Raw genomic sequence first — 26,150 nt, 5'->3', positions numbered from 1 at the left:
AATGAAGCAAATAAACCGGTTTTTTAAAATTTTACATTAATATTTAATAAAAAGGTTGAAACTAGTTGGGCAAATTAAAAAAATACATTTGTATTATTATCGGTGGTATAAAAAGCAATGTGCCTCCAGAATAAAAATTTTATCTATTAAATTAAGAAATCAGTGCTGAATATGCTAAACGTAATACAGTTGACACTCCGAAAATAAAATCTTTTCAATTTGATACTTGAGAGAGATGACTAGTTTGAAGAATTTTTATAAATTTACAAAACAGAAAGTAATTACAGTAGTAATTTTTTTTATTAAGATTTTAACTTTCATGTTTGTTTAGAATTATAAGTAGGATAATTGTGTCTCATAATTATTAACAGTCTTTAATTTTTGGGAGAGATTATGTAGACAATTCTAAAACTTGTATAATTATTCTATTGATAGTTGCTAAAAACAAGTAAAATAAAACAAAGATAATTATTAGTAACATAAAGAAGCAGCTCTGAATTAATAATCTTATTTTATTCCTGCATACAAAATATTATAATATAATTATTTACAGCTAAACTACATGCCAATAAATACAAAAAAGCTGTTTAATAGTTTTCTTCCTAAGAAATGTTAAAATTAGGCTTATGTACTATATATAGAAGCATAATTTTAATATTTCTTTGGAAGAAACTCAAGTGAAAATTTGAATTTATTTTGTCCAGAAGTTTGAAAAATCAAAATATATAAGAGAGAGGTTGTTCATATTAATCATATAAGAAAACTATTTATAGAATTTTGGAAGTAAATAATTTACAGTTGATATGAAAAAATTAAATTTCAACAGTAATTAACATTATCAATAAATAAAACTTGAAACAAGTATTTATTCCAAATTTTCTGTGGTTCAGAAATAAATCAAACTTTCTGAATTAAGGCCTGAAAATGTTTTTTTCTAAAACTAAATTAATGTTTCTTTAAATAAATTAAAAGCTTTAGAACAATTTCAGTAAAAAAAAATTTAAAAAGTGAAGTATTTGCAAGTTAATCCACATTATTATCACAATAGTATGAATATGTCCACAGTAGCCCGAGCTATATATTCATGTGCACTCTTACCCCATGGAGCCATTTGTTCCTTAAACTAATTAGAGATTCGCCATTCTATTTAAAAAATTGTAAATCAAAAATACATTTTGAATAGATATTTACTTATAGAATAATATCTCCTGCATTTTGAAATTTTAAATAGAAGTAGTCTATGGCGACCATTAAAAATCAAATTAAAAAACTACTTTTCTACTACAGAACATTACTTTGTGAAGTGTGTTACCATGTAAATGTTGTTCGGAATTTCTGCCTAACTAGCAGAGGTCGCTGCAATCATGCATAATAATTTTGAATATGTGTCACTTGTGTGGCAGGCAATATAGGCTTATCGGGAAGCCTAATAAATACCGTACCGTCATATTTGGTTGATTTATAGTTTTACATTATTAAATTTGATTATTGTTAAATACGGCCTTTTTATTCACTCAACCATTCTACACTGAGCAATTCTGCAATAAATGCATATGAAAGGGTAACACAAGTTTGCGACTCAGAACTTTTTTCTCAAGTGGTTATTATTTATCCTAAAAATTTCAAGCAAATGTAGTGAGCCGCGATGGCTCAGGGGATAGAGCAGTCACCTTCCAACGAGGTGAACCGGGTTTGAATCCCAGCGATGGCTTGTCGGCACGAATTCCGCTTCCAGCTTGCACGGACCACTGTGCTGACGTGAAATATCCTTAGTGCTAGATAGATCATGGGTTAAAATCCCCTAGCCGTCAGACTAACCGTGGGAGGTTCTCGTGTCTTCTTCTTCATGTAACGCGAATGCGGGTTAGTTCCTTCAAAAAGTCCTCCACGAAGGCAAATTTTTCCACTACTTGATGCATGAGTTCCCTTGTCTTCTGAATTGTGTTCAAAATTACAAGGCTACGTAGTTGAACATCAGTAGTCATAAGTCCAAGAAATTGGGTCGGCTGTTCAACGACGGTTATAAAATAAAATAAATGTATAGTTCTTGTAATATAACTGTTAATATTTAAGGTTCATAAATATTATCTTAAATAAAGCATTGGGTGCTTTTTTTAAAAAGTATATCTTCATCTGAAACATTTGACGTTTCTTGATGATGGAACTGTTTCATCGTTTCAATCATTCACAGCAAATCACCTCATGAATGTATACGTCATATCTATTCCCTTGCAATTAACCAATTCAATCTTATGTCCGTCTGGAATCTAGAATTCAATCTGCCCCGCAGAGATTTCAAGACACTGGGTAATCCTCAGAGATTTCTGGTCAAGATGTAATTTCCAGCACTTCAAGTTCTCTGTTTTCCATAGAAGATACATGTTAAACCATCCGAGTTTCATCAGGGAAGTTAGAATAATTACGTCCTGAGAATTATCGAACTGCATCTTTGTCACAATACTCAGAGAAGGAGATCCCTCTGGAGGGCATTATATTACAGTAGAAGGCAGAATGTTGAAGGATTGGTGGTTTATATGTCCTATATGGAACGCTTAAATCATTGCCCTTCGGCTCGTTAGTTTTACACATGTTTCATGATAATTGTGAGACTTTTTTTCTATCTACTGACGTTAGGAAATTACGTGCTTAGCTGTTAATTGACAGCCTCTACCTCTATAGTTAATAATAGTTAAAAAATGTATTGAATTTCTTAACGAACTTTAAGTGGAATTAATTCTTCGAAAATTTTCGTTTAAGTTTAGAAAAAATTTGCTTTTTTGAAGATTTATAAATGATTGTTTTGCTGTTAACATACGTTTATGCAACCTAAGTGCTTTTCGAGGCAGATTTGAACTTTGAGCCATCCGCATTCCAAGAAGCATGTTAAAATAAGAACTTATAAATTATGAAAATGTAAAGGTCAACGATGTAAATTTATTAAAGGATAAATTGATCATATTATGCTTAGTTCATTGCACTAAATAATTCCATATTGGAATGATAGTTTTGAAATTAATCATGCTACCCGAATCAATGTACTCACAAGATTTACAGGTAATAGAGTAAAAGTACAATAGAAATACAGATTTACTTATTCATAAACGTGAACTATTTTTTTTCGATCTAGAATTTCTATTTTATATGAGTTTCTAAATTTATAACAATTTTAAAAAAATGCTTCAGTGGATAATTTCTGTTTTAATATTAAAATTGTGGAAATTTTATGATTCCGATTGAAACAGTGTGCATTCCATTTGTTATGCACTGTAAAAAATTCCGGATCAAATTAACAGTATAAAGTGCAGGCACTTTTAATGCATGATCCACGAAATCCATTTTTACCGTAAACTATTATACCGCAATTTTTACATTATTATTGATTTAATTAGAGTGATTCTGTGATTTTACAGTTATTATTTTGAAAAAAATTACTATGAATCAGATTTTTTATTCCATAACATGTTCCGGTAAAAATTGATGTTACAGGAAAACGTTCCGGCACTCTGTGTGCCAGAAATTTTTACCGCAATTTGATTCGGAATTTTTTATTGTGTGCTTTATTTATATCTTTTTCTTAATATCCTTTCACCTGATGTGTTTTGAGTTCTAATAATGTTTTTTTTCCTCCTATTTTTTACCTCGATTCTTCCAATAAATGTAGAGATAAAGAGATCAGAATTTATATAAATTGACTTTTGACCCTTGCGCGTAAGAAATACTATACTATAAAGGATATAGTACCTTTAGAGAATTTGGTATAGTAAGCATAGAATATATATTTTGAATTAGTGTGCTCGTTGGTGGAAGAAAGATGCTAGTTTACAACACAAATGCAAATAATTTCCTTAAAAAACTGCATATTAAAAAGAAAACAGTGATCCTGCTTTATACAAGGCTTGTACTTTTCGAATTGTTTAATAATTGATTTAACTTACGTACCAAACAGACTGAAGTATAAAGGTATTTCTAAAGGTTTAAATGATAGCGTAGTGTAAATACTCACATAAATCACAACTAAGCACTTGCGTTACCTTTGTTCTCAGCACACGATTAATAGAAGTAATAAAAACTACAGATTTAAAATTCGATCCATTTATCTCCCTGTTCATTTTTTAGACCTTTTTTTAATACAAGTCAAGAATGGGGACAAAAAATGAGTCAAAACAGCCTGTAGCACCAGACGAAATGGCGACAAAAAATTAGTCGTAACTAGCCAATTACTTTTGATACTGGAAATAATATTATTCATTTTGTCAAAATTGAAATATTATAATTTTGGAGGATCATAGTTCACATAAATTCAATGCTTATTATTTTTAAACAAAATAGAACAAAAGATCTGCCTAAAGAGATAAAGATCTTCTATTGTAACACTTTCTGTTGGTATCAGGAGTTTATTTTATAATTTAGAAACTTTTGTGATGAGACTAGCAATGCTCATCCTATGCTGATTACATCGTGCTCATCCTCCCCTACCAGTATTTTTGTTTGCAATACTTCATAAATAGATAACTAACACATGGACTACGATAAGAATGTAAAATTCTAGTTGTGTCTCCGCTTGCTTACGCACCAAATAATATTTGAAACTGCATTTCGAATGTTGTGTTTCACTGTTGCATTGTTTTACATTATGTATGTTATTAGAATTTAGTAAAATGAATGGGGCTTCCGTTTTTTTTTTTTGCAATTTCGTGTCTGAAGCAATCCGTTTTTTTCCACCTACTTTTTTGCCTTGGTAGTCAGATGTGTAACTTATTTAATTATTTCGACTACCTTGTTGCCACCAACTGCTTAATGTCAAATCGAAATTAGATCAGTGTGCTCTTTTTCTCCTAATGTTCGTCTTACCCTGATTCATTCTATACTGCTCAGTCTTTTTTTTCTCTTTTTCATAAAGATTTATTTTATTTTAAAATGATTATTTATGTTAAATGCTTACATTATTATTAAAATAAAGTTTGAGATAAAACATGATTTCCTTAACAGTTTTCCAATGATTCATATCATGAAATTGCATAAGTGAAAATTAATTTTGATTAGAAACTGATTAGAAAACTTTTTTGATTAGAAACTGAAACGCTCATTAACTCAGTTGCGTGATACAACTGGATATTTTGCAATTTTTTATTTATAGAATAAGAAACATTTTTCTTTCCAAATTATTAAGCCTACTGCTTAAGTTAAATAATTTGATTAACGTTGCTGCTTATATGATTTGCAACGTTACGCTATTCGCAGTAATAAAATTTGCTTTTAATGTTTAAATAACTTATAAAGCTTATTGGTTATTTATTATAACTTATATTACACATTCGTTAGTAAAACAAATATGTAGTGAATTTGTTAGTAAAACCATATTGCTTTCGAGACGTATTTATATTAAATAATTACATTTAGGATCTAAAACCTATTTTTGTATTTATTTTATTTATTTTTGTATTTGTCTTATTTTAGAAGAATATATGAACTCGAATATTCCGTGGAATACGAACTCTAGCTCATATAACCAGATTTTTTATCATGTCACGCTAAGGTGAGAGTAATACTCATCGTTAAAATCTATATTCTTCTTTTTGCTGATAATGTAGCAAGATATGGTATTGCGTTATCTGCACTTACATGTAATCTTTCGGGTGCGAGAAAAATCACGTATATTCAATCTTATAAGAAAGACAAAATCCGAAATAAATATTCAACTTGGATACGATGACGGAAGATATTCCATCACGGTTAAAAACAAAAAAAATCTAGAGAAGTGCAAAAATGTCTATTAGACAGCTGAGCAAATATTTTACTGGGTTTTACAAAAAAGGAACAATTGAATGTCAAAGTTCTGAATTAAATTATAGCTTTTATTTTTATTTTACAGACTTTATATAGTCTATGAATGAAGTGTAGGATTTAAAAATAATTAAATAAAAATATTTTCCTTATTTTAAGGTTTGTTAGAAACGGCAGAATTAAATAAACTATAATAATTGTCTTCATGTAAAATTTATAATAATGCAGATTAAAATATAATCACTCAAAAATATTTTCAAAATGTGAAAAATGTTTTAAAATTTTCGAGAACCAGAAATATTAAAAAGTAGAAAACAATTTTTTCACTTTATCTATTCTAAAATTAAAAGTAACTGGTTCTTTTACAGTGTTTAAAAAATGTGTTTATGGGTTTCTTTCTCTTTGTTTTTGTTACATAACCACATTACTCCATTACTTTATCACAGTCTCGCAGCAATCAGCTTGTTCTTTCAAATACACACTGCAGCACAACTATTTAAAAAAAACCTGGAATTAGAGCAAATCCTAATCGTGAAGATTGCGTGTTTACGAAACCGGAATTACAAAACTATAAGCTTTTATAACTATTTACTACTACCATGGTTTCAAAAACTTAAAAATAAAACTTAGCTGAACTTTGGAGTTAGGTTATGTAAGGCTTCTCCTTATGTAATGGACACTAGAGTTTGATTGTGGTATAGTTATGCTCTGTCTGGTGATGTACGGAATCTGGCTTAATTAATCTAATGGTGTAATCTATGATGAGAAATGGGAAATACGAGACTTTTTTGTAACACGCTGTTCTGTGGTACCCTCATTTATGAGTTAAGAAGAGTTTCATATTCCAGTAGTCGAGAATCACCAATTGAGGATTGCAGATCACTGAAAATTCTGCTTTTGTTAATGGTACGGAGAAAATATTGTGTTGCAAACTCTAGGATTTGAGTGCCTGTCCTGCCAGTCATGAGATTCTCTGATTAGCTCTCTGAGCTAAAGTATGTACCAGCTGCAAAGAGCTAAGTACAGTCGCAAGGTTTTTCCTTTTCAACATATCACTATGAAATTATTAATAGCCTGTTTTTGTAATTATCAGATGCTGAAAACAAAATTAAGAATTCGCAATTTTTATTACATGGCTTAGCTTTAAGCATTTGAAGAACGTACGCTCGATTCTTATTGGTTGTGAGACTAGTTGGCTTGGATGAAATTATGTTTGACAGTTCAATTCTGGTAAAACTGTTAATAAGCGATTTTTCTCACAGTTAACAGTTTTTAAACCATCTTTTCTATAATTATCTGACTGTTCCGGTTGAATGTCTTAAAATAACAATGAAATTTGTTATTTAACCGTTTTTTTTCTAGAAATTGTTTCAAGAAAAGAGAAATCGAGCAATTCTCTCTAGCTTAAATGTTATATGCTTACCTACCTTACATTTTTCCAAAGTTATTGTTTTAAAAATATGCGGAAAAAATAAAACTATTTATTTTCAATCACCCAAAATCTTTAGTTTTGTTTTCATGATTTTATTAAAAACCGGTAACTCCAGAAAATATTCTATAAATTATCGTTTGCTGTAGTAGAGGAAAATAGGCTTATTATGTGATGGGATATTACTTCCAGAATAAAAATTGTGAATCACAATTCTAAAAAAATATTTTGAACATTTGGATTAAATTATATATTTTTCATTAAATCATATTATAACGTACTTTTNTAGTAGAGGAAAATAGGCTTATTATGTGATGGGATATTACTTCCCGGATAAAAATTGGGAATTACAATTCTAAAAAAATATTTTGAACATTTGGATTAAATTATATATTTTTCATTAAAATCATATTATAACGTTCTTTTATTAAGAATTTTTTTTACTTCTTCTTTAAAAAAGAAAAAAATTGTTTAAATATTTGTTAAATATGATAAAAAATCTGTTTGCGATCAAAACTAAAGCAAACATATCAAAGCAATACTAAATATTGATAATACTATCATTAATAATTGACTTTTTAATTAATATTTTACTTTATTGCTTGTTGAAATGAAAGAAGAAATTTGAAAGCAGCTTTAAATAAATAAACTCGGACAATCGAGGAGATATTTTTCTCGTATAACTTGATTAGTCTCTAAAAAACTTTCTTCTTTATCTAATTGGTTTCAAGATTTTAAAGTTAACTTTTTTTTGCTAAGTTAAATGTTTACTTTATATCAAAGACTTCACTTATTTCAGGGAATAAGATTCAACTTCTTTTAAGAGCATGGATTTTATCTTTTCGATCTCCTTCATCTCGATTGTCTTTTGTAAATAATCCGGAAGGCATTCTTAAGGCTTCTTTAAATTCAAAAGAAATTACTGCAATTCTGAGAAACTTTCCTGAAACCTATTTATATTTGGTTTTATAACAGCACTTAACTGTTGAATTTATGTTGAATAGAATTAACTGGAATTTATTCGGAGTTTAAAGAACGATATATATATATATATTTTCTTTCGAAGTAAAAGCAATTTAGCAGTACTTAGGGGAGAAGATTAAATTTAAAAGATTATTATAAAACAAATTTAATCAGAAAATTAAATCTATGAAAGATTTTCAATACCTATACATTTTTGATAGCTTTCATTTTTTCGAAATATTGCAAAAGAAGCTGAATGATTAAAAAATGTGACGTTATATAACTGTTTTTACAAGAATTCATAAAAAAAAATTTTATAAGTTTTTTTAAAAAAAAAAACTTTTTTAATTAGTTTTATGAAAAAAATAAGTTAATAATTTCTTTTCTTTTTTGAATGACCAATTTTTTTCTCGTTTTCGAGAATTTTGAGTTTCGTAATTTTAAGGAAACTTAGACTAATCATTCATTTGCAACACTACTGCACAATATTCATAATATACATCTACAGAGACATATATGTATTATGAAATATACGTAAAAGATGTACTATAAATAATTAATACATTAAAAGATATATTACACATATTCGATACATTAAAAGATGTATTATACACAATCAATGTGTAGATAATATGCAGTATTACATATATAATATTATTTTAGGCTATTCAGAAACAAGTTCGTATATACAAGTTATGTATTATACATAATCGATACTATAAATAATGTATTACACATAAACGATATATTAAAAGACATATTATGTATAATCAATACATTAAATCATTAAAAGATATATTGTACATAATTGATACATTAAGAGATGTATTATACATAATCGATACATTAAAAGATGTATTATATACAATCGATATACACATACTCTACAGTATTACATTTGCAATAATATTTTTAGGCTATTCAAAAACAAGTCATTATATACAAGTTATGTAATATACATAATCGATACATTAAATAATGTATGACCCATAATCGACACATTAGAAACATAGTATGCATAATCAATACATTAAGAGATGTATTATGCATGATTGATTTATTAAAAGATGTATTATACATAATCGATACATTAAAAAATTTATTATACATAATCGATATATACATAATATGCAATATTACATATAAAATATTATTTTTAGGCTATTCAAAAACAAGTCATTGTTATTAAAAATCTGATTAATATTTTTCAATTCTATGAGTATTTTAGTATTTGATAAGATCCCTTTTTGCCTGAATAGGCTTTTATAATTGATGAGATACTTGTTCAATTCATTATTCTTACAATCTTTATTTTGTTAACCGTCAGAAATTTTAGTGTATATTTACCTCAATTTTCGGTGTGGAAGTAAACTAAAAAAATTTTTAAGTGCAGAACTGTAGTTATCGTGCAAAAAAATATGTGAAATAAATAAAGTAACAGCTGCTTGAAAGAATTAGTGCAGATAAATTACTAAGAAGGAGCCTTTTTTTAAACGAAATGTTTTCGCAATGAAGCCATAAATTAGTTTTGATGAGCATGAAAATATGTGCTGTCAGTAAGCAAACTAAAAAGATAAATAAATAAAACAATAAAGGTGAAAAAGTACATAGAAAAAGAACTACATGAACTGTAAAAATTTTTTGTTTTCCTCAACGCCAAAAATGGTGGCAACTGTAAATCGAAATTTTTTGGAGTGTATGTACAGAAACAAAGTAAGAGGTAAAAATATTTAGTCATTATTTTTATTTTCCAAGACTTTTTCCTTGTATGATTTTTTTTTGAATTGGTATTTAGTTAACTATTTTGTCAAACTTTTTCCTGGGGAATATAAAAAGAAAATGATAGTTCCAGGATTAATTCCTATTTTGCAAAAAAAAAAAATTCTATTAAGAGTTGTAAATAAATATTTACGTGGAAAAAGAAGCTTTTGTATCAAATCAGAGAAAACAGTAGATTAAAATCAGCTCGAAACATTTTAATGTTTGGTAGGTCTGAAATGTTTCCTACTCTGGAAGTATTTCTTGGAAATGGTTCCTATAACAATTTGCCTACAAAATGCTTTGAGCAACTGCTGAAATTTTTTTTTCTGGTTTCCTCTTCATTACTCTTGTCATTTCTTTGAATATTTAGTCAGAATTTGAGTGCATTTTGATTATTCTCACTTAAACATTTATTGAAAATTACTTAATCCGAATAGCTTTTATCACGTCAAATTTATAGGGAATCTTAAAATACATACAAAGTAGGGGTATATGAAAACTCCTGCATTACACGATTCACAATTCAATGAGATATTTAATATATATATTCCAAATTACAGTTTGTAGGGAATCTTAAAATACATACAAGGTAGGGGTGTATGAAAACCCCTGCATTACACGAGTCACAATTCAATGATATATTTAGTACATATATTCCGAATTACAATTTATAGGGAATCTTAAAATACATACAAGGTAGGAGTATATGAAAACCCCAGCATTACACGATTCACAATTCAATGAGATATTTAATATATATATTCCAAATTACAGTTTGTAGGGAATCTTAAAATACATAAAAGGTAGGGGTGTATGAAAACCCCTGCATTACACGAGTTACAATTCAATGATATATTTATTACATATATTCCAAATTACAATTTATAGGGAATCTTAAAATACATACAAGGTAGGGATGAAAACCCCTGTAATACACGAGTCACAATTCAATGATATATTTATTATATATATTCCAAATTACAATGTGTCTTTCATGTTGAAAAAAGTATGTTTATTCACTAGATATAATAGTCGGTTTTACTATACGAAAATGAATGGTTTAAAAAAAATTCCAACTACTATTTTATAAATATTTGAGTTTAAAATATCTCTATACAAAATTCTTTGGTTACAATCTCAGCTTCAAAAATACAGAAAAGAAGAAATGAAGTCAGTCTCTTTGCTATAATGAGAAATATATTTTCCCATTTCCATTCATTTTACTAACTTTTCATTGGTTGACTTTTTCTCTTTTATATAAAAGCTTTCATCTCTATTCACATAGATTATAAAAAAAAGAGGTATGACAAATAAAAAAAAATATGTTTGATTTTTAGTCCGTTTGGCAAGAAAATTTATTTTGAAATTTAAAGAATGAATCACGGTTTTATCCAATATCAGTTTTCGAAAATTGAAAATTTCAGGTAAAGGAAAGGAACGTTTGATATGATAGTGAAATTGAAATATTTGAGGATAATATACTAAGTTCAAAAGATTAAATTCAGAGTTTTATGAAATTGAAAACAAGATTTCAGCGTATATCACGTACAAGATTTCAACGCGGCAATAGTATCTCTAATATCTGTAAAGTTTATATAGTTTAAAAAACAAACAAACAATAGAAACTTGGCAACTTAACCTACTTCAATATTATTTCCCTGCAAGAAATGGATTCTCCAATCTCCCAAAACTTTTGACGATATCGCTCATGGGCTGCAATAGCGGCACAACTCAAAAATATCAAGTTTTGAGATAAGTGGGTTCAAAGTTTTTATTGCTAAGCAAAATGAATTAGAAATGCTTTAGTTTGCTTAAAAGAAGATTACCTTGAAGTTGATGTATGAGTTGTGCTAGTATTGCTGCTGAAAGAATGTGTATTTTCGTATTTACACCTGTTCTTAGTCCAAAACGCGTGTTTTTTGAGTTGTGTCGACTTATGTTGTCATTCTAGTTTCGATCGTCTAGTCCTTATTCTAGTTTTGTCATTTTAGTCAATCTCTCACAATGCACCGCGATGAGGTTCCAAATTAAAGAAACATTTTTGTCATATAGTTGAGAGTTTTACAGTTTTATGAAAAATGAGATATTGCGTCACAGTGTTGCCGCTAGAGGGCGAGATAGCTACGAAAAGGGAATGCAAGACAAGTGTATCATCAATTGCACTGTGTTACTCGCGGAGATATGGGCAAAAATCGTGACCTAACTGAGTTTAAACGCTGGAAGATTGTAGGCGCTTGAAGCGTCGGAACCAGTATCAGCAAACGGTTTATCTTCTGAAGTGTTCAAGAGTAGCAGTTATTAATGTGTTCGGAGAGTGGACTACCAAGCAGAAAACCAGGTCACAACATCAGGCTTGTGGTCGCCGCATGATACTGAATGCTGGAGCCGAAAGGAGACTTGCCAGAGTTGTCCAGTCCAACAAAAGAGCAACAGTACGTCAAATAGCGAGGAAGCTTAATGAAGGTGCAACTGCAAACTTCTCTTAACGAACTATGTGCCACACATTGCATCATATAGACAATGGGAGCCGATGACCTGTTCGAATGATTGTGCTGTCAGCCTTGAACGAGATCATACGTCTTCAGTTTTTTCAATTGAGCTTAATAATTGGACAGTAGATAACTGGAAAAGGGTCAAGTGGCCCGATGAATCGTGGTTTCAATTTCGCCATGCAGGTGGCAGGGTTCGGATATGGCAAAAACAGCACGAAATCATGGATCCCAATTGTATTGCCACAGTATTTCAAGTTGTTGAAAGCAAAGTTATGGTTTGGGGAAATTTTTCTTGGCATTTCTTGGGTCCATTGATTGCTGTGATGCAACGTATGCAAGCCAAAGGGAATTTAAGTGTTACCGCTCATCAAGTATATTCGGCTATGTTTATGTACCCTGCAGGAGATGGATACTTTTTGCAAGACAATGATTCATATCATGCAGCTCATATTGTAGTCAGATGGTTTGAAGAACATGACGGTGACTTTACATTGCTTCGATGGCTCGCACAATCTCCAGATCTCAATCCAATTGAGAATTATTGGGATGAGATTGAACAGAATATCAGACATCTGGATCCAGTGCCATCTAATCTGATGGAATAGAAAAGTGAAGTTCATCGGATATAAGGTCAAACGTCTCTTACCAACTACCAACATGTCTTAGAATCTATGCTAAGAAGAATTTAAGTAGTATTAAGGGCTAAAGGTGGTCCAAAGTGTATTGAAGGGGTGGTCATAATAATTTGGCCACTCAGCGTACATGGAGTCTAAACATGATGCAATTTAGGAAATCGATATTTCTGTAAATTAATTTTGACTTAGGGAAAATTACGAATCTTTAACGTGTAAAAAAACGATAAGTAAGTTTTTATTGCGATATATATTTATAAACAATTTATTTTTATTATTCATTTAATTTTAAAGTTTAATAATTTTAATTCTTTTAAAATGAATATTAAAGTATTATAAAATTTTACATAATTTGTAAGTCTATTTTCCAAAAGAAAACTTAAAAACGGTAGGAAATGTAACATTATGCTATTTCAGCTTTTCAATACGAACCACTTCAACTAATTTTCCAAACAAGACTTTTGTTTCGAACTATTCTTGGTTTAAAACCAGTGCTTGCATTTAAATCATTTCACCAAAATGAAAATTTAATTTAAGCCTCATAAAAAATTAAATTAACTATAAGATGAGTTTAAAAAGTTAAACACTGCATCGATTTGTTGCGGTAGTATGGAAATAGTATCACTCTAACAGATTGCTTTTCTCTTTAAATTCTCGCTTAGTTCTCCCAGACCACCTATAAATAAATCAGCATTCACTTAAAGATATTGATGTAGTGTAATTGATGGATTAACCCTTTTATTTATTGATTTTCTGAGTGGTAGGGGTGAAATCGATAAACTCCCTGACAGTGTCAAGTTATATACCTTGCTACGATGATTTTAAAGTAGTAAATTCTCTTCATAAGTATTCATAAATGTCGACATAATAGAGTCTTTATTAAGCATTTTAGAAACGTGTTACGTAACTATTTTTAATTTTTGAATTCGTAATTTTTAATTACGTCGTCAAAGAAATTCGTGTAGTACGTAAATCAATTTAGAGATTATATAGTTCAAAAATGAGTACTATGAATTCAGAAGAAATCTTCTATCATATTAATTTTAATTTCGATGATTAAAAGTATTTTTTCTAAGCGATTAAACAATGGGCATTGTACAAGAAAACATTTATAACATATTTTATAATCTTTATTTCACATTTACACTGAGAAAAAATTATACGCGAAACTATAAGAATATGGTAAACTTTAACATGTTTCTGGCTCTATGGGAACATCAAAAAGAGTACTAGTTTTTACCGAAGCTCGTTGTTAATGATTTTTAGCGAAATTAACAATAAAATATGGTTTATAATAAATTATATAATACGGTAAAAGTGGTATATATGCTTATTTTTCTCACGATACGTAACAGCATGGTGTAAAAAGCACTTATTTGGTGAAATTTACTTCCAATTCTGTATTTTTTACCTAACATGTGTTAATAATTACTATAATTTAGGAAACCAGAATTTTCGGTAAACCGATACCATATAAATGGAAGAATTACCAACTGAATGGTTTATATTCCGAGTATAGTTCAAGTTTTTATTAACCAGAATTATGTATTTTCTCCCCAAATGTCATAATCATTCATAACGGAAAATTTACCAGCAATTCTTTTCTTCGTATAGTGTTTATATCAAATTTTATATGAGAATAATAAAAATTAAACATTGCAGAGAAAAACTTAAATATATTTTTGAACAATTAAAAATAAAACGAAACTACTAATAAGAAGGAAGTAACGCAGTTACATTGAAATGACGGATAAAGCTATTGCTTCCTTGAATTTAGATTATTTGCTACTACAAAAGACTGCTTAAGAATGATTAATCCTTTTTGAAAAAAAAATAATATTTTGTTGAAATTCCCAATTTGAGATCCTTAATGTACCTGAGATGACGTGCAAAAGTATCATAAAATAAACTAATTATTTTCAAACACATCTTTTAAATAACGGAGTTAAATTAAAATAACGTAAAAAGCATCGCGTAAAGAACACATAAAAAGTTAAAATGGCCAACTTCCGTAGTTGTATTAGAAAAACTGCTGCTATAGTACGCAAAACCGCTTCTTGTTTCATTTTTTTAAATAAATACTCTTTTTCATTCACTTTGTTTTCTTCGTTATTACAGCCAAGCACAAAAGATAATTCCACTGAAGGAAAATCTATAACAATAAAAATTAAATATTTGCGCGTGCATATGTCAGTGCGGTCCAGAACCGTTTGCATTAGCGTCCTGAGATTTAGGTAAAGACGGCAATGTAAAATATTCCGGATAAAATTACCGTAGAAAGTACCGGCACTCAGGGTGTCACCACTTTTTAGCGTGAAATCCATTGTTAACGGGGAAAAAATCTGATGCACCGCAATTTTTTATTTGATAATTAGAGTAACATCATTAAATCACTCCAATTAAATATATATAACTGTAAAAGTTGCTTAATATTTATTTAATTAGAGTGATTCAGTGATTATACTGAAAAAAATTGCGACGTAATATTTTACGGATGATGCTACATATACCGTAATTTGATTCAGAATTTTTTGGATCATATCAAGGAGCAATTTCAGCCACCGATCTTGAAAATAATAAAAACAATAAATTAATCCATTCGACAATGATTAAGGTTCAGCATCAGACAAATATTTAGCTGCATACACACAAAATCCGAATCAAACTATGGTAAGAAAAAAAAACTGACACCAAGTGTTGCAAGATCTGTAAAATCTATTTCACCGTTACATTTGCTTTTATCGTGAAATTTTTTACCATCATTTTTACAATATCATTTATTTATTTACAGTGATTCAGGGATTTTGCAGTAAATATTACTGTTAAAATTATGGCATGTCAGATGTTCGTTACTGTTTTTATTTGGTATTGCCTATACATTTTAAGGTAAAAACTGATTTCACTGTAAAAAGTACCGACAACAGGGTGCTAGTACTATTTACCGTAATTTGATTCTGAATGATTTACGGAGTTCTTTTTCCAGCTATGTAAAAGATAATATTAGTGACATACGATAGCTTATTATTCTGTAAAATAAAAAAAGAAATTTATTTAAAATTAGTCTTTTTTTGGTTAAATTATGAAAGCTCAAGGGTCAACGTAGATGGCACGTGAGGGCTACGTCACAGAATTATTTCGTTTATAGTTATGTTTGAAACGTGTTTATATAAAACTAAATAATTCAAAATTACGGTAAATGAAATAAATTAAAAATAGCTGCGAGCACTAGCCTTACGCAGAATGATTTGTTTTAATATTTATGTTGATGAGATGAAAATCTAAAACTTGTTTTTTTATAATATAATGACGTAAAGTAAGAAATAAAGAAAATTCATTTATTTAAGCTTTATTAATTATATATTTATTTTCTGACTCTTTATAAATCACCTACATATTTTACAGCTCTTTATATTATTAGAAAAATCTAATTTCCGAACATCTACTGTATCTACTGAATTGAAATTTCGTAAATTTTTTTTCCGACTGAATTTGCAATTTATTGCAGGAAAGTTTTTAAAAAAATTAATTTCTTTTTAGTGCTAGGCATTTTTTAAAATTTTTGGCAATACATTTTCGCTACAGTTTAGGTATTTGTCTTTGTGAAAAGAGAAATTGTATTGACTTTCAAAAAATTATTCTCTATTTAATATCTGAAGAGTGAAATTTTAATAAAACAGACCCCTTTTTTAAAAAAAAATCATAACTACTAATTTATTGAGTTTTGAAAAAATTCTATTTTTAATGAAATAAAAAGGGTAATTAAGCTGTTAATGAAAAGGTATAAAATCAATCGTACTTGTGTATCATTTAATTTTCAATTTTCTCTATATTTCATTAATTTAATAAAATATTTCATTAAATCATTATTTTATTATGTGTAGATATGTATGTAAGAATATTTAAATTTTATTTTGAAATTTCAGATATTTTTAAAGTTTTACAGCTTTTTAGAATTAAAAAAATAAATATTTTAAATTAGGCGAACACCCCACAAAGTTTTGAATCGATTATTTTGTGTAAAATTTTTTATCGTTGTTGATACTACAGTACAAGGTTCAAAACTATGTAAAGAATGAATTAAAACTTTTGAAGCATAATTATATAAAAAATACCTGAATTAAATATTTGCTTTTCAGTTTTTGTAATGTAAATAAAGTTGACTATCTGCTTGAATATGTTAAAGTTTTTAAACTAATTAAAGTAACTAGTATTACTTTAGAAAAAGATATGGTTCTTAATAAAATTGTTTGGAAAGAGAAAAAAAAATTCAACTCAAAGGCTCTCTTTTGAAAAGGTTAAGTTTATATATATATAGATATATTTTTTTTATCAAATGCGGTCAAGCGTAATTTTGTAGAAAGAAGCCTTTCTGGTGCTAGAAAGGAAAGAAAACTTAAAAGGTTTCAGTTACTATGATCTGAACTTTTATCACCTCGATGTGTAAAGTATTCTTGAAAAAGTATGGGTTTACTGAATCGATTTTGCATTATTTTTCTTGTCTATAACCCTATAGTCATTAAAAATTTGTTAAGAGAAATTCCAGCATTTGTTCATAGTTTAAGCTTTAAATTTCTGTTTTAAGTATTTAAAACTGAATATGTTTTTTTAAAAATGTTAATTTGAGTATATAAGTTTTATTTGTTAATCAGTTAATGAAAGTAAAGTTTTCTAAAAATAAAAATAAAAATATATAACAAAATTCAACTTAAAACTACAGAACTTTCATTTCTTTAAATTTAATAACATATAAATTAANAAATTTCTGTTTTAAGTATTTAAAACTGAATATGTTTTTTTAAAAATGTTAATTTGAGTATATAAGTTTTATTTGTTAATCAGTTAATGAAAGTAAAGTTTTCTAAAAATAAAAATAAAAATATATAACAAAATTCAACTTAAAAATACAGAACTTTCATTTCTTTAAATTTAATAATATATAAATTAAAGTAAATTTACAAAATAAATAAATCTTTATTCTTAAAAAATTGTTTTTTTATGTGGCTTTCAAGCATGACTTACGGCGCATCGTATTTTTGTGTCGAAGTAGCAAATGTAATATCTTGGTATATAGAGAAAAAAAATCTAGTTCCGTACGAAATAATATATATATATATAAGCTAAAATATTGAGAAAATACGGACAAGAGAGGAAAATCGATAAAAAATTTAAAAAAATATAATTTTGTACTGTCTAAAGAAAAAGAAAAAAAAACTTAAAAAACCGGAAAACAAAACAAAGAGATTATATAATCTCTTCATCAGCCCACACGATTATATCCTCAAAAAGAAGTGCTTTCTAATATTGTATTAATATAGCCAAAGCAATCTTTATCAATACAATAGTGTGAGGAGCACTTAAAAAAATTTAAACGAAATTGGAACACATTAAGTAAAAAATATTTACGAAAAAACAAACAAATATATCAAGCAAAAAACAGAAAATAAAATGTAAAGAGATTAGAGAACAGTACACGAAAGGAAATCTACATAGTGAGGAGCGAATTAAAATGAACTTACGCGTACCGGAATCTTTCAAGAATAATTAAAAATATTTTCGTAAAAAGATTGCCAGATTACAAAATATGAAAACAGAATCATAAAAAAAGTGATATCTTATGGCACGTTCTTACTGCAATACCGAAGCGCGTCTAATTTGTTAATTACGTTGGATGGGCCCGAAAATTGATGTGCGCGGGGTAATAATATTATACAGAATAATTTAAAGGTTTGTAATTAATAAGTTTGATAATTCTAATAATTTTAGAAAATTAATAATTGTTTTAAAAAAAACAGGATTTGCTGGTTTTGCATTGATTTTAACAGGCGCCAAATTATTATTATTGCTGAAATCCAAAAATTAAGCTCGAAGAGCAATGCCCTAAACACACGAAATGAGAAAACCGAATTAAAAACGGAAACAAAAAGAAAACGAAAGTAAGTTAATAGTGGATATTATCAAGCGCTAAAGCTGCACTAAAAAAAACCATAAAAAAAGGACAAAAAATGTTAAAAATTTTTTTCCCTTTTTTTCCGGGTTTTTATTTTTATTTTTATTTTTTTTCTTTTATTATTATTTTTCTTTTTTCCCCTTTTTTCATTCTTCGGTAATTTTTCCCTTGTTGTGTCCACATTTTGAACTTATATATACATATATATATATAATTTTGCTAAATAAATTTTTTTGCTTGTTTTTCAGTATTAAGATTGACCTTAAAAATGGCTGGATTTAAGAAAAACTCTAACATGCTTATTGAGAAACATTTATAGTGCAGTGTAAGTAGAGCTTTTTTTAATTATTATTCTTAAAAGATTTAAAAAATATATATTTCTGTTTCAGTTTCGCCTTAATTTTTTTAAGATTTCTTAAGTGTGTACAATGCGATTTAAACATAGTAAAGTATTGTTGATTTCAAACTTTTCATTCAAGTGCTTCGGTTGATGAGTGGACAACAAGATTGTAGTTTTACTGTTTCATATTTTGAACAAATTTAAATAGGTTCTACATAAATACATTCATTGAAAATTTATGTTAGTGTTTCTACACTGGTGTGCAAAACTTAAGCAACAAGAGCATTTTCTGTCATAACTCTACAAGAAATCATCCGATTGACATGAAATTTGAATATGATGTACATTATTTTGTACTTAAACGATGGTAAAAGAATAATGGCGCAGAAATGAATATAAAGCTTAAAGTAGGGTATGGAACAAAAAAAGGCTTTATTTGACATATAGTGGCGTTACACATGATTGCCTGAAGAAGCGTAAGTACAACTGGCAGATGTTCCCTAGTATGGGATATGCCCTCCCCTTACTGTAATTGTTGCTTGGCATCGTCTCTCCATGCTAAGCACCAGATTATCCAGGAGTTCTTGGGGTAAACGTCTCCATTCCTCCTTTAACGCATCTTTCAGCTGATGGGTGTTACCAGGAGGATACTGTCGTGTCGCAAGACGTCTCCCTAATGCATCCCACACATGCTCTATGGGATTTAGATCTGGAGAGTAAGCTGGCCAATCCATTCGTGTGATATCTTCACTTTCCAGTAGCTCTTGAACATTAGCAGTACGGTGTGGCCGGGCATTGTCATCCATAAAAATGAAGTCTGGTCCAATGGCCCCTCGGAACAGACGCACATGGGGTAGGATTACCTCATTGCAGTAGCGGTCTCCAGTTACAGAACCTCGGTCGAATATCTGAAGCTCAGTCCGCCCGTTCAACATAATGCCACCCCAGACGGCAACTCCAGGACCACCCGTAACGATCTCTTTCCGCGATGTTATTGGGATGAAATCGAGCTTCAACCTCTCTCCAGATCAACTGACGTTGAGAATCGCTTGTAGCACTAAAACGACTCTCATCTGTGAAGAGGACGCGACTCCATTGATGAGCTGTCCAGTTTTCGTGCTCTCTGCACCACTCTAAATTGTGCCGCCGATGGCTAACTTTCAAAGGTATGCAGCGTTCAGGACGTCTAGCAAATAAGCCACCTTTGTGGAGGCGTCTGGCCACTTTAAATCTTGATACTTGTCGTCCTGTGGCTGAGCACAGTTGCTGAGATATGGCGCTCGCTGACTGAAAACGGTTTCTTTTCGCCTGGAGGACAATGTAACGGTCATCTATTGGTGTTGTTTTCTTGGATGGTCACCACCAACCTTCCGAACAGCTGTACCAGTAGTTTTAAAGGCATTCCAAGCACGAGAAACAACACTTTTCTTGATACCGAACTCTTCGGTGACACTGGTCACACTACGCCCCTCCTCAAGCTTCCCAATCATTCTTCCTCGAGTAAAGTCGTCTAAATGATTTCTTGGAGACATGTTTCACAAAACAAATCACTTGCACTTGCAGCGAATGCCTTTAACTACGGTGCTCTTCATCCTTTAGTCACAGCTTTGACCTGCGCCCGCCGACCCACAAGGTTTACGTACACTTACATCACCTACGACGTTTTGTTTCTAAAATTTGCATACAAATAATCTTTCTACTGAGTTGCGTGCATATTATACTGCAATTTCATGGCTATCTTATACTTTGTTGGGGAGCTGTGGCCGAAAAACCACTTGTTGCTTAAGTTTTGCACACCAGTGTATTAGTACCCATCCCATTACATGGAGCAATAAAATATCGATGAAGTTTATTCACTATATTTCGTATTTGTTTGATTAATTATTTCTGACTAACAAATAAAATATTGGAAAAGTGAAGAAAAAAAAATTAAAAACAACAACAAACTGTAACTAAATTTGTGAAAATTGTAAAACAAAGTGATATAAATGTTTCACTTAAAAGGCGAGAACAAAAAATTTAAGTATATAGATATTTTTTGATTAAAAATGTTTATAATTCAAATCACTTTCAATTTAATGATTACCACTAGAAAGACTAAATTTTACTGTATGCCTAGAAAGTCAAAAAGGGTTAGTCTGGCTCTCCCCAGATTGTTTGTAGGTTGATCCTAAATCTTAAAACATTATCATAATTAATTTAATAAGACATATATTAGAGACTCGGTATTCAAAATTTTATACTATTTTATTCGATTTGATTAACGAAGATTTTTGTTTAAACGGAACAATGTCAATTATACTAATTCATTAGTTTCTTAGATAACTGAGTTTCCTTTTTCTATATATAATAATATAAAATACATTGAAATACTCTTGTTTTTTAATCAGATTGAGTTATCTTATACCTACTAAGAAGTACCTTATACCAAAACCTACCTGAAGTTATAGGGTACCTATTAAAATACCTTACGAGGAACACTTAAGGCTTTGTAAGGCTAACACCTGAATGATTTTAAACTGCTCAAAATATGAAAAATCTTAAATAATCAATATTTTCAGTGAGTTATTTTTTGAATTACAGAGCAATGAAAAACGAGTAGAGCCAAATTAACCCCAGCCGTCTGTCTAAAATGATTTCAGTTTAATGATTACATTATATAAAATTGCTTTAATGTTTGATTAAGGAATTAATAGAATTGAAACGATTGAATAAAATGGAGGATATAATATAATCAATTCATTTTTCTATCAATCAAAGAAACTTTTTTTTCTTCCAATGCCCACCTGTGTTAACATCCGTCAATGCTGGCATATACAGGGCGATTTTGTTGGCTTCTCTTCAGGGGCACCATATTAGGTTGGCCAACGTCGCTCTTGTGAGGTCCAGTGAGGACAGATAGTACGGAGAAGGAAAGAACATCCATGCCTTGCCCGGCATTCAAGCCCAGAACCTTTCTGATGCAAGAGCAGTTCCATAACCCCTACACAAGCCGGTCGGCATCAGAGACGCTATTTGGTATTAGCAGGGTTACTTTTACTAAATGAACAATATGAATGAAATATAAATTTAAAAAAAGAACAATAAATAAAAAAAAAGTCTTATATAAAATTGACGGGAAAAAATGCGATGGAGTTTTCTTTTGAGGAAGGGGAATATCATAATATTAAAAAGCAATATGCCCCTGTGTATAAGTTCTGTGTCTATAAGCTGTGTATAAGTAGCACTTAGTTATGAAGTAGAGATTTGAGATCTCACTAGGAAATCTATATAAAGCTTTAGAACAACAAAAAATACGGGAAGCTGTTTATTCTCTTTTACGATAAGAGACTGCGAGGGTATATCAACAAACAAATGTTTTAGATAGCATTTGTAGAATTAAACACCTTAAGTTGCATTGGGTTAGACATATAGATTGAATAACAGATACATATGAACCCTTCATGACAACATGAGGTCAAGGAAGTGATCATAAAGAAGGTGGTTTGAGGAACTTAGAAAAGTAGAAGGTTTGACTTGGAAGACAAGTGACTTGGAGAGGAAAATTAATTTTAAGCATTTGAAAAGACAAAATATAGTCTTTTCAGTATTTGAATACTAAACTGGCAAAGCGGTTTCAGACAGGATTGCCTATATTTTTAAATAAAATTTCTAGTTAAAAATGGAGAACTTAGATGAAACGGTTGGTTAAAAATAGAAATTAAACATAGAAGACAAATTAACTAAAGTAAAGCTGAAGCTTTTGGAGTTGCTGAAGTAAATTCGGCGAAGAAAAACAAGCACAGAATTTATAAAATTTCGGGTATAATCAATTTTATGAATTTCCAAAGGGGAAGATGAGCTGCACTTTAATAAGCTGCAGTAAATTCTTTAACTTAATAGCTGCAGTAAAAACTGTCTAACGATAAATACAGATTTTATTTTGGTTTTTAATTGTAACTCTCGTGTTGCAAAAAAATGTCTGTTTTTTTTACAAACTTTCTCCTTATACTTAACTGTTTAAAAATGTTTTTTACTAAACAGTTCTTTTTCTCAGTAATAATAAACCTCTTTTAACTATCAATTCAAATTCCAGTTTTTGCTATGATAAGTTTTACTTACTATAAGATAATTTTTCCTTTTTTTCAAATCATTTTAGGATTATTTTCCACATTTTCTCTTACTTTTAGTTCACGGCTTTGAACATCGCATAAATAATATTGCTATCGGAATTCATTGTCGAACTGTACATGATTCTAATTGTACTTCATGGTACATGATTATTATCTGTATTTATAATTTTTCGGTAAGTTAAATAGCTTTTAAGATAAGGATAGTTTAAGATTTTTTTTTGTAAACAAGCTCTATGTCTGCCGTGGCTCCGGAGATTGAGAGTCCGCATTCTAATGGGGTGATCTGGGTTCGAATGTCAATGTTGAATGGTCATGCGGATTCTGCTTTCGGCTAGCAACCTCTAATGCTGACATAGTTATTTTAAAATATTTTTTGTCAAAATAAAGGAACTGTTGTTGTTAAAATGAGAGAGCTTGTTTGTTAAAAAGACTCTATTTATTTGCCAAAAAACTGGTGAATATTTTTAAATAGCAGTAGGAGTGAACTAAGCAACTAAAATAAGTAAAGAAACAGAAAATAAATTAACTGAAATACATATATAATATTATTGCGATGCATTAGAAGTTTGTTAATTTTAGATAGCAACTCGTTTACTTTAGATAGTTTGATTAACTCAATTGTAAACTTCGAAATTTACGAGTCATGTTAGCTTTTAATTATTAATCAATTCAAAGAACCAAATTTTATTTAAATTTGAGTTCATTATTCCCAAAGTAAATAAAGCCGAAAGCATAGACATAATCTTTTCCATATATTAGGAAAATAATTACTCTAAAGACACAGAAAGTCATTTATTATCTTAATTATTTACATTTATTACTAGAATTACGCTATATTTATATGAAATTTCAAAGTTCTTATCTCTAGTCTTCATTCTATAGTTTGAGAGCTCATAGATTCAGAATTTATTTAATTTAAATGGCCCTCAGGTTATCAAGTCAGAATTAAGAGTTTACGAACGTTCTTTAGGCAGAGATTTCATTATCTCAGTGATGAAGGAAGCTTTTGTTTGAATAACTATGCTTGCACAAAACTGAAAAGCTTAGTAATGTATGATATTGTGATCATTATTTCTACGCGTTTGACTTCATCGTCCATAGAAATTAAGGAAAAGTCTTCAGTTTTAATTGTATATAATAAAGACATATTTTGCGCACAGAGAAGAAAATTATTAACGATATATTTGTTTGAAATTCCTTGAAGCTATTATATTTCCGACACAAGAATGGTCTGTTTATGTTTAAAATAAATATATTTAAGAGTATTAAATGTTTTAGTTAGTTAAGCTAAAGCGTTTGAGAATAAAATTCTTAAACGAAATGCTTTCAAATTTGTGTTTGTGCATCTCTCTCAGAAGTATCTTTCATAATTATTTATCCCGCAGTGGACTGATTGTTAAGACATGGTTCCCAGCAGATCACCGAAGTCAGGCATCACTGGCTGCTGTCAGTGTGCGTGTGGGTGACCACTTGGATCAGTCTGCGTAGGGACTGAGGGTGTGAGGTATTGGTCCTCATTAAACTGTTCTACCGTGAAGTGCTGAACTTCGTGTGCAGATCGTTGGGCTACTGAAGCGGGGCTGCCATCCCCTCTGCTGAGGATCAAATTTGTGATGGCATGCCTTCGGATCATCTTCAGGGATGTTTCCCAGACCGTCGCTGATAGCCCATTGCTCAGCGCTAGTGCGACGTATATGAACTACTGCAACCACAACATAATTATTTTATTTTGAAATTATTATTCATACAATTTGGAATATTACGAAATTATTCAGAAATTCTAGTTTTACTGTGAAATTATTAGCGCTATTTTATAATTATTTTAAAATGAAATTATTATGGCCCTATTTTGAATTTTTATTATTGCATTATGAAATTATTACTTTATTATAAATTAAATAGAGTTATACTCGTTTGAAATTCCTTGATGTAATTTCATGATACTTAATTGGTTTATTAACGCCCAGAATGAATTTATTTAAGAATTTTAAATTGTTTCTTTTAATTGTGATTGATTTTTTCATTGTTATTTCATAAAAAAATGAAGCGAAACTAAATAAATGAAAGGAATGTAGTTTTTAAATATGAAGAATGATATAAATGCTTTAGTGGATTGGCTTGTCAGGTCTCATTTTAGTAAATATGAAACAATAGAAATAAAAATGTATAAAATGACTGCAAAGAGCTTAGAAAATATATTTTCACTGAAAAAAAATGCTTAATTAAGAGGCAAAATAATTAAATGGTTAGGTTTCTCGAAAAAGTTTAGATGATGAAGAATATATACTCTACAATGTAGAGCTTCGGTCACATTTCTTATATATGCGGATTTACTTATTTTTATTTAATTCTGCTGTGTTATATAATCGATAATTATACTGTGGAAAAAAATTTATATCCACGATGTTTCTTAAAGCATTTATGTACTAACTATGAACATTAATACTAATCCGCTTTTATATTTCCATTACTTCAAAGGAACTAATGGTGCGTGGAAAACATAAATTTATGTATTATTTTAAAATTCATAATACATTTAAGAAAGCAATGAGAAGATTATTAAAATTTAATAATTGATAATTTACCTTCGATGCTAACAAAGAAACGTTCCAAAGCTAAACCCTTAAAATTGTATGAAAATTTTGCAGATCTTAGAAGAATTGATAGAAATACCTTTATATATATATATA

At 29.4% G+C, this 26,150-nt stretch overlaps 1 protein-coding gene across 1 annotated transcript in view; it reads left to right on the top strand.

Annotated features, from left to right (window-relative positions):
* The window catches only part of LOC107437764 (5-hydroxytryptamine receptor), a 237,571-nt gene that overhangs the window by 112,025 nt on the left and 99,396 nt on the right, over positions 1-26,150 (top strand). The window contains exon 2 of the mRNA XM_043045163.2: positions 19,257-19,333. The gene's annotated coding sequence lies outside the window, so the exon portion shown is untranslated. The remainder of the gene's footprint in view (positions 1-19,256; positions 19,334-26,150) is intronic.

The sequence above is a fragment of the Parasteatoda tepidariorum genome, chromosome 2 (genome assembly GCF_043381705.1).
Source record: "Parasteatoda tepidariorum isolate YZ-2023 chromosome 2, CAS_Ptep_4.0, whole genome shotgun sequence".
NCBI lineage: Eukaryota > Metazoa > Arthropoda > Arachnida > Araneae > Theridiidae > Parasteatoda > Parasteatoda tepidariorum.
Note: the sequence above shows the minus strand (reverse complement) of the source record. Positions and strands in the feature narration are given on the sequence as shown.